This window comes from Oncorhynchus gorbuscha, linkage group LG12 (assembly GCF_021184085.1).
Source record: "Oncorhynchus gorbuscha isolate QuinsamMale2020 ecotype Even-year linkage group LG12, OgorEven_v1.0, whole genome shotgun sequence".
NCBI lineage: Eukaryota > Metazoa > Chordata > Actinopteri > Salmoniformes > Salmonidae > Oncorhynchus > Oncorhynchus gorbuscha.
Window position 1 is genome coordinate 81,931,333 of NC_060184.1, and position 9,732 is coordinate 81,941,064.

Here is a 9,732-nt window from a genome sequence, read left to right on the forward strand (position 1 = left end):
AGGTAGACCCAGCCACTAGTCCCCTCATTAGAGAAGGTAGACCCAGCCACTAGTCCCCTCATTAGAGAAGGTAGACCCAGCCACTAGTTCCTTCATTAGAGAAGATAGACACAGCCACTAGTCCCCTCATTAGAGAAGGTAGACCCAGCCACTAGTCCCCTCATTAGAGAAGGTAGTCCCAGCCACTAGGCCCCTCATTAGAGAAGGTAGTCCCAGCCACTAGGCCCCTCATTAGAGACGGTAATCTGTAAATACCATTGTAAATACAACCCATATGTATGTGTCATAGAGAGGCTTTTATTCTCTATTTTGGTTAGGCCAGGGTGTGACTAGGGTGGGCATTCTATGTTCATTTTCTATGTTTTGGATGTCTGTGTTGTATGGCCGGTTGTGGTTCTCAATCAGGGACAGCTGTCTTTCGTTGTCTCTGATTGAGAACCATACTTAGGTAGCCTGTTTTCCCACTGTTAGTTGTGGGTGGTTATTTTCTGTTTAGTGTTGGTTGCACCTTGCAGAACTGTTTCGGCTATTCTATTGTTATTTTGTATTCAGTGTTCAGTCAGTTAAGCTAATAAAGATGAACACGTACCCCGCTGCATTTTGGTCCAATGACTCCTCTTCTTCTTCCGACGAAAGCCGTGACAGAACCACTCACCACCAAAGGACCAAGCAGCATGGTAAGGACGAGCAGCACTATCTGGAGAAATGGACATGGAGGAGGAGATACTGGAAGGCAAGGGACCCTGGGCACAGGCTGGGGAGTATCGCCGTCCACAGGAGGAACTGGAGGCAGCTAAGGCTGCGCGGCAACACTACAAGGAGTTAGCACGGCAGTGCAATAGGCGCAAGAGGCAGGAAATTGAGGGGTTTAGGGACACGGGGAGATTGGTGGAGTCAAGCAAGAGACCTAGAGAGACCAAGAGCCAACTCCCCGTGCTTTACCGGAAGCAGCGTGGTACTGGTCAGACACCGTGTTATGCGATGAAGTGCACGGTGTCGCCAGTGCGCGCTCATAGCCCGGAGGGCCATATGTCAGCCCCCCGCAAGTTCCATGCGAGAGTGGGCATCCAGCCAGGGCGGATTGTGCCAGCTCAGCGCGTTTGGTCTCTGGTGCCGTTTTGGCCCAGTGCGCCGGCGCTGCGTACTGTGTCTCCGGGGCGTTGGGAGGGTGCAGTGCGTTCTATGCCTGTGGGCATTGAGCCTAAGGGAGAGGTGTGAGTGGTATGCACCAGATCTCCAGTGCTCCCCCACAGCCCGGTTCAACCTGTGCCTGCACTCTGGAGGGTCCGGGCTAAAGTGGTCATCCAGTCTGGAGGAGTGGTGCCAAGGCTGCGCACCAGAGCTCCAGTGCTCCCCCATAGCTCGGTCCATCCGGTGCCTCCTCCACGCACCAGGCCTCCTGTAGGTCTCCCCAGCCTGGTGGGCCCTGTGGCAGCCCCGCGCACCCCCACAGCCCGGTTCAACCTGTGCCTGCACTCTGGAGGGTCCGGGCTAAAGTGGTCATCCAGTCTGGAGGAGTGGTGCCAAGGCTGCGCACCAGAGCTCCAGTGCTCCCCCATAGCTCGGTCCATCCGGTGCCTCCTCCACGCACCAGGCCTCCTGTAGGTCTCCCCAGCCTGGTGGGCCCTGTGGCAGCCCCGCGCACCAGGCTGTCTCTCCGTCTCCTCCCTCCAGGTTCTCCCTCCTGTCCGGAGCTGCCAGAGTCTCCCTCCTGTCCAGAGGCACCAGAGTCTCCCTCCTGTCCGGAGCTGCCAGAGTCTCAATCCTGTCCGGAGTTGCAAGAGTCTAACCCCTGTCCAGAGCTGCCAGAGTCTCCCTCCTGTCCGGAGCTGCCAGAGTCTCCCTCCTGTCCGGAGCTGCCAGAGTCTCAATCCTGTCCGGAGTTACCCGAGTCTCCCTCCTGTCCGGAGGCGCCAGAGGCTCCCTCCTGTCCGGAGGCGCCAGAGCCGCCCGTCAGTCCAGAGGCGCCACTCACTCCTGACTCGACCATCAGTCAAGTCCGGGGTCGGCGGCGAGGGTCCCCAGAGGGGTCACCTAAGTGGGCCAAGCCTGAGGTGGAACGGGGTCCACGACCGCACCAGAGCCCCCGCCATAAAGAAGGCCCACCCAGACCCTTTAGAGTCAGGTTTTGTGGCCGGAGTCCGCCCGGGAGTCCGCCCTGGCCATAGAGAAGCTTTTATTCTCTATTTTGGTTAGGCCAGGGTGTGACTAGGGTGGGCATTCTATGTTCATTTTCTATGTTTTTGTATTTCTATGTGTTTGGCCGGGTGTGGTTCTCAATCAGGGACATCAGTCTTTCGTTGTCTCTGATTGAGAACCATACTTAGGCAGCCTGTTGTCCCACTGTTAGTTGTAGTTTCTGTTTAGTGTTTGTTGCACCTGTCAGAACTGGTTCGGCTATTATTTTTGTTATTTTGTATTCAGTCAGAATAAATAATCTGAACATGAACCACGCTGCGACTTGGTCTTCACCTTCTTCCTCTGATTGCCGTTACAGTGTGTTTATTCTCTTTTGTCCTTTAACTATTTGCACATGACTATGACATTTGAAATGTCCTTATTCTTTTGGAACTTTTGTGAGTGTAATGTTTACTGTTAATTTTGTTTTTTGTTTATTTCACTTTTGTTAATTATTTATTTCACTTGCTTTGGCAATGTAAACATATGTTTCCCATGTCAATACAGCCCAAGAATTGACATTTAATTGAGAGAAAGAGAGCGAGAGGCAGAGAGAGACAGAGAGACAAAGAGAGAGACAAAGAGAGAGAGACAAAGAGAGAGAGAGGCAGAGACAAAGAGAGTGAGGGAGAGCGAGAGTGAAGAGAGAGGGATAGACAGAGGGAGACAGACAGACAGACAGACAGACAGACAGACAGACAGACAGACAGACAGACAGACAGACAGACAGACAGACAGACAGACAGACAGACAGACAGACAGACAGACAGACAGACAGACAGACAGACAGACAGACAGACAGACAGACAGACAGACAGACAGACTTAACAGTTCCACTGTCACTGCCTCCAATCCGGTCTAAAATTAAATGGAGATCAACTTCTGAATAGCAGAAAATTCCAAATTCCAAGGCTCAATTTCTTTAAATTCAAATTGCATTTCGGCTATCTTAACCATTCAGTCAATGTTTAAATAATTATGAAAATATCAATGGGGAAAAATAATTGCTTTTTGAATGACATTATCCCCTTCAGGGGGCACAACCTTCATTCCCTTCTCTGTTTCCTAAGTGAGTGAAGTTGAAGTGGAGAAAGTCTCTCTTACACAAAGACAACTGAATCGTTGTAGTAGTGCACAAGTCTACATCTCAGGACTTGCCTACAACTGGGTTCTGCAGCCATCCTTAATGTAGGTGCATGTGTTTGAACTCATGTGTGTGGCGGTGACAGGGGTCAAATCTACACTAATAGTTACCGTGTTCTGTACTCATTAATACGTTCTAAGATGGACTGCTGGCTACACAGCATGGCGGTGCTGAGGGTAAAGAACATGGAGGGGCAGCATTGTGTGTAGATGGAGGCTCCGTGGTCTGATCGGTAGGCCCAGACACTATCCCAGTCCCCTCATCAGAGAAGGTAGGCCCAGCCACTACCCCAGTCCCCTCATCAGAGAAGGTAGGCCCAGCCACTACCCCAGTCCCCTCATCAGAGAAGGTAGTTCCAGCCACTACCCCAGTCCCCTCATCAGAGAAGGTAGTTCCAGCCACTACCCCAGTCCCCTCATCAGAGAAGGTAGTTCCAGCCACTACCCCAGTCCCCACTCATCAGAGAAGGTAGTTCCAGCCACTACCCCAGTCCCCTCATCAGAGAAGGTAGTTCCAGCCACTACCCCAGTCCCCTCATCAGAGAAGGTAGTTCCAGCCACTACCCCAGTCCCCTCATCAGAGAAGGTAGTTCCAGCCACTACCCCAGTCCCCTTATCAGAGAAGGTAGTTCCAGCCACTACCCCAGTCCCCTCATCAGAGAAGGTAGTTCCAGCCACTACCCCAGTCCCCTCATCAGAGAAGGTAGTTCCAGCCACTACCCCAGTCCCCTCATCAGAGAAGGTAGTTCCAGCCACTACCCCAGTCCCCTTATCAGAGAAGGCAGGCCCAGCCACTACCCCAGTCCCCTCATCAGAGAAGGTAGTTCCAGCCACTACCCCAGTCCCCTCATCAGAGAAGGTAGGCCCAGCCACTACCCCAGTCCCCTCATCAGAGAAGGTAGTTCCAGCCACTACCCCAGTCCCCTCATCAGAGAAGGTAGGCCCAGACACTACCCCAGTCCCATTATCAGAGAAGGTAGTTCCAGCCACTACCCCTGTCATGTTTGTCATTTATTGTCATGTCTTGTCCCTGTGCTCCCCATGCTATTCGTTTCCCTCTGCTGGTCTTGTTTGGTTCTTTCCCTCCTTCTATCCCTCTCTCTCCCCCTCCCTCTCTCACTCTCTCGCTCTCTCTTCTCTCTGTCGTTCCGTTCCTGCTCCCAGCTGTTCCTATTCCCCTAATCATCATTTAGTCTTCCCACACCTGTTCCCGATCCTTTCCCCTGATTAGAGTCCCTATTTATTCCTTTGTGATCCGTTCCTGTCCCGTCGGTTCCTTGTATTGTATTCACCATGCTGTGATTGCGTTTCGCCCTGTCCTGTCGTGTTTTTGCCGTGATTGTGTATCACCCTGTCCTGTCGTGTTTTGTGCCTTCATCAGATGCTGCGTGTGAGCAGGTGTCTCAGTCGACTACGGCCTGCGCCTACCCGAAGCGACCTGCAGTCTGTGGCCGCTTCTCCAGTTGTTTCCCCTCTACAAGTCTAGAGGATTTCTGTTATTCCGTCTTGGACTTTAATAAACTCTGTTTCTGTTAAGTCGCTTTTGGGTCCTCTTTCACCTGCATGACAGAAGGAACCGACCAAGGAATGGACCCAGCGACTTCAGACGCTCGTTACACTGCCGTCGAGATCCAAGGAGCCATGCTCGGCAGACACGAGCAGGAATTGTCTGCTGCTCGCCATGCCGTGGAAAACCTGGCTGCTCAGGTTTCCGACCTCTCTGGACAGTTCCAGAGTCTACGTCTCGTGCCACCTGTTACTTCCTGGCCTGCCGAGCCTCCAGAACCTAGGGTTAATAACCCACCTTGCTACTCCGGGCAGCCCACTGAGTGCCGCTCCTTTCTCACGCAGTGTGAGATTGTGTTCTCTCTCCAACCCAACACATACTCTAGAGAGAGAGCTCGGGTTGCTTACGTCATTTCACTCCTTACTGGCCGGGCTCGAGAATGGGGCACAGCTATCTGGGAGACAAGGGCTGATTGCTCTAACGAATTCCAGAACTTTAAAGAGGAGATGATTCGGGTTTTTGACCGTTCAGTTTTTGGTGGGGAGGCTTCTAGGGCCCTGGCTTCCTTATGCCAAGGTGAACGGTCCATAACGGATTATTCCATTGAGTTTCGCACTCTTGCTGCCTCTAGTGAGTGGAACGAGCCGGCGCTGCTCGCTCGTTTTCTGGAGGGACTCCACGCAGTGGTTAAGGATGAGATTCTCTCCCGGGAGGTTCCTTCAGATGTGGACTCTTTGATTGCTCTCGCCATCCGCATAGAACGACGGGTAGATCTTCGTCACCGGGCTCGTGGAGGAGAGCTCGCATCAACGGTGTTTCCCTGCTCCGCATCGCAACCATCTCCCTCCTCTGGCTTTGAGACTGAGCCCATGCAGCTGGGAGGGATTCGCATCTCGAATAAGGAGAGGGAACGGAGGATCACCAACCGCCTGTGCCTCTATTGCGGAGTTGCTGGACATTTTGTTAATTCATGTCCAGTAAGAGGCCAGAGCCCATCAGTAGCGGAGGGCTACTGGTGAGCGCTACTACTCAGGTCCCTTCATCTAGATCTTGTACTACTATGTCGGTCCATCTACGCTGGACCGGTTCGGGTGCTACATGCAGTGCTTTGATTGACTCTGGGGCTGAGGGTTGTTTCATGGACGAAGCATGGGCTCGGAAACATAACATTCCTTTCAGACCGTTAGACAGGCCTACGCCCATGTTTGCCTTAGATGGTAGTCATCTTCCCAGTATCAAATTTGAGACACTACCTTTAACTCTCACAGTATCTGGTAACCACAGTGAGACCATTTCTTTTTTGATTTTCCGTTCACCGTTTACACCTGTTGTTTTGGGTCATCCCTGGCTAGTATGTCATAATCCTTCTATTAATTGGTCTAGTAATTCTATCCTATCCTGGAACGTTTCTTGTCATGTGAAGTGTTTAATGTCTGCCATCCCTCCCGTTTCTTCTGTCCCTACTTCTCAGGAGGAACCTGGCGATTTGACAGGAGTGCCGGAGGAATATCATGATCTGCGCACGGTCTTCAGTCGGTCCCGAGCCAACTCCCTTCCTCCTCACCGGTCGTATGATTGTAGTATTGATCTCCTTCCGGGGACCACTCCTCCTCGAGGTAGACTATACTCTCTGTCGGCTCCCGAACGTAAGGCTCTCGAGGATTATTTGTCTGTGTCTCTTGACGCCGGTACCATAGTGCCTTCTTCCTCTCCGGCCGGGGCGGGGTTCTTTTTTGTTAAAAAGAAGGACGGTACTCTGCGCCCTGCGTGATTATCGAGGGCTGAATGACATAACGGTTAAGAATCGTTATCCGCTTCCCCTTATGTCATCAGCCTTCGAGATTCTGCAGGGAGCCAGGTGCTTTACTAAGTTGGACCTTCGTAACGCTTACCATCTCGTGCGCATCAGAGAGGGGGACGAGTGGAAAACGGCGTTTAACACTCCGTTAGGGCATTTTGAGTACCGGGTTCTGCCGTTCGGTCTCGCCAATGCGCCAGCTGTTTTTCAGGCATTAGTTAATGATGAGACATGCTGAACATTTTTGTTTTTGTCTATCTTGACGATATCCTGATTTTTTCTCCGTCACTCGAGATTCATGTTCAGCACGTTCGACGTGTTCTACAGCGCCTTTTAGAGAATTGTCTCTACGTAAAGGCTGAGAAGTGCTCTTTTCATGTCTCCTCCGTTACTTTTCTCGGTTCCGTTATTTCCGCTGAAGGCATTCAGATGGATTCCGCTAAGGTCCAAGCTGTCAGTGATTGGCCCGTTCCAAGGTCACGTGTCGAGTTGCAGCGCTTTTAGGTTTCGCTAATTTCTATCGGCGTTTCATTCGTAATTTCGTCAAGTTGCTGCCCTCTCACAGCTCTTACTTCTGTCAAGACGTGTTTTAAGTGGCCCGGTTCCGCCCAGGGAGCTTTTGATCTTCTAAAAGAACGTTTTACGTCCGCTCCTATCCTCGTTACTCCTGACGTCACTAGACAATTCATTGTCGAGGTTGACGCTTCAGAGGTAGGCGTGGGAGCCATCCTATCCCAGCGCTTCCAGTCTGACGATAAGGTTCATCCTTGCGCTATTTTTCTCATCGCCTGTCGCCATCTGAGCGCAACCATGATGTGGGTAACCGTGAACTGCTCGCCATCCGCTAGCCCTAGGCGAATGGCGACAGTGGTTGGAGGGGGGCGACCGTTCCTTTTGTCGTTTGGACAGACCATAAGAACCTTGAGTACATCCGTTCTGCCAAACGACTTAATGCCCGTCAAGCTCGTTGGGCGTTGTTTTTCGCTCGTTTCGAGTTTGTGATTTCTTACCGTCCGGTAGCAAGAACACCAAGCCTGATGCCTTATCCCGTCTGTTTAGTTCTTCTGTGGCTTCTACTGATCCCGAGGGATTCTTCCTTATGGGCGTGTTGTCGGGTTAACAGTCTGGGGAATTGAAAGACAGGTTAAGCAAGCACTCACGCACACTGCGTCGCCGCGCGCTTGTCCTAGTAACCTCCTTTTCGTTCCTGTTTCCACTCGTCTGGCTGTTCTTCAGTGGGCTCACTCTGCCAAGTTAGCTGGTCATCCCGGTGTTCGAGGCACTCTTGCGTCTATTCGCCAGCGCTTTTGGTGGCCGACTCAGGAGCGTGACACGCGCCGTTTCGTGGCTGCTTGTTCGGACTGCGCGCAGACTAAGTCGGGTAACTCTCCTCCTGCCGGTCGTCTCAGACCGCTCCCCATTCCTTCTCGACCATGGTCTCACATTGCCTTAGACTTCATTACCGGTCTGCCTTTGTCTGCGGGGAAGACTGTGATTCTGACGGTTGTCGATAGGTTCTCTAAGGCGGCACATTTCATTCCCCTCGCTAAACTTCCTTCCGCTAAGGAGACGGCACAAATCATTATTGAGAATGTATTCAGAATTCATGGCCTCCCGTTAGACGCCGTTTCAGACAGAGGCCCGCAATTCACGTCACAGTTTTGGAGGGAGTTCTGTCGTTTGATTGGTGCGTCCGTCAGTCTCTCTTCCGGGTTTCATCCCCAGTCTAACGGTCAAGCAGAGAGGGCCAATCAGACGATTGTCGCATACTACGCAGCCTTTCTTTCAGAAACCCCTGCGTCTTGGGCAGAACAGCTCCCCTGGGCAGAATACGCCACAATTCGCTTCCTTCGTCTGCTACCGGGTTATCTCCGTTTCAGAGTAGTCTGGGTTACCAGCCTCCTCTGTTCTCATCCCAGCTTGCCGAGTCCAGCGTTCCCCCGCTCAAGCGTTTGTCCAACGTTGTGAGCGCACCTGGAGGAGGGTGAGGTCTGCACTTTGCCGTTACAGGGCACAGACGGTGAGAGCCGCCAATAAACGCAGGATTAAGAGTCCAAGGTATTGTTGCGGCCAGAGAGTGTGGCTTTCCACTCGCAACCTTCCTCTTACGACAGCTTCTCGTAAGTTGACTCCGCGGTTCATTGGTCCGTTCCGTGTCTCCCAGGTCGTCAATCCTGTCGCTGTACGACTGCTTCTTCCGCGACATCTTCGTCGCGTCCATCCTGTCTTCCATGTCTCCTGTGTTAAGCCCCTTCTTCGCACCCCCGTTCGTCTTCCTCCCCCCCTCCCGTCCTTGTCGAGAGCGCACCTATTTACAAGGTACATAAGATTATGGACATGCGTTCTCGGGGACGGGGTCACCAATACCTAGTGGATTGGGAGGGTTACGGTCCTGAGGAGAGGAGTTGGGTTCCGTCTCGGGACGTGCTGGACCGTTCGCTCATCGATGATTTCCTCCGTTGCCGCCAGGATTCCTCCTCGAGTGCGCCAGGAGGCGCTCGGTGAGTGGGGGTACTGTCATGTTTGTCATTTATTGTCATGTCTTGTCCCTGTGCTCCCCATGCTATTCGTTTCCCTCTGCTGGTCTTGTTTGGTTCTTTCCCTCCTTCTATCCCTCTCTCTCCCCCTCCCTCTCTCACTCTCTCGCTCTCTCTTCTCTCTGTCGTTCCGCTCCTGCTCCCAGCTGTTCCTATTCCCCTAATCATCATTTAGTCTTCCCACACCTGTTCCCGATCCTTTCCCTGATTAGAGTCCCTATTTATTCCTTTGTGATCCGTTCCTGTCCCGTCGGTTCCTTGTATTGTATTCACCATGCTGTGATTGCGTTTCGCCCTGTCCTGTCGTGTTTTTGCCGTGATTGTGTATCACCCTGTCCTGTCGTGTTTTGTGCCTTCATCAGATGCTGCGTGTGAGCAGGTGTCTCAGTCGACTACGGCCTGCGCCTACCCGGCGACCTGCAGTCTGTGGCCGCTTCTCCAGTTGTTTCCCTCTACAAGTCTAGAGGATTTCTGTTATTCCGTCTTGGACTTTAATAAACTCTGTTTCTGTTAAGTCGCTTTTGGGTCCTCTTTCACCTGCATGACAACCCCAGTCCCCTCATCAGAGA

The 9,732-nt window shown here is 52.3% G+C and overlaps 1 pseudogene; it reads left to right on the forward strand.

Annotated features, from left to right (window-relative positions):
- Positions 1 to 981: 981 nt before the first annotated feature.
- The window catches only part of LOC123990432, a 67,997-nt pseudogene continuing 59,246 nt past the window's right edge, over positions 982 to 9,732 (forward strand).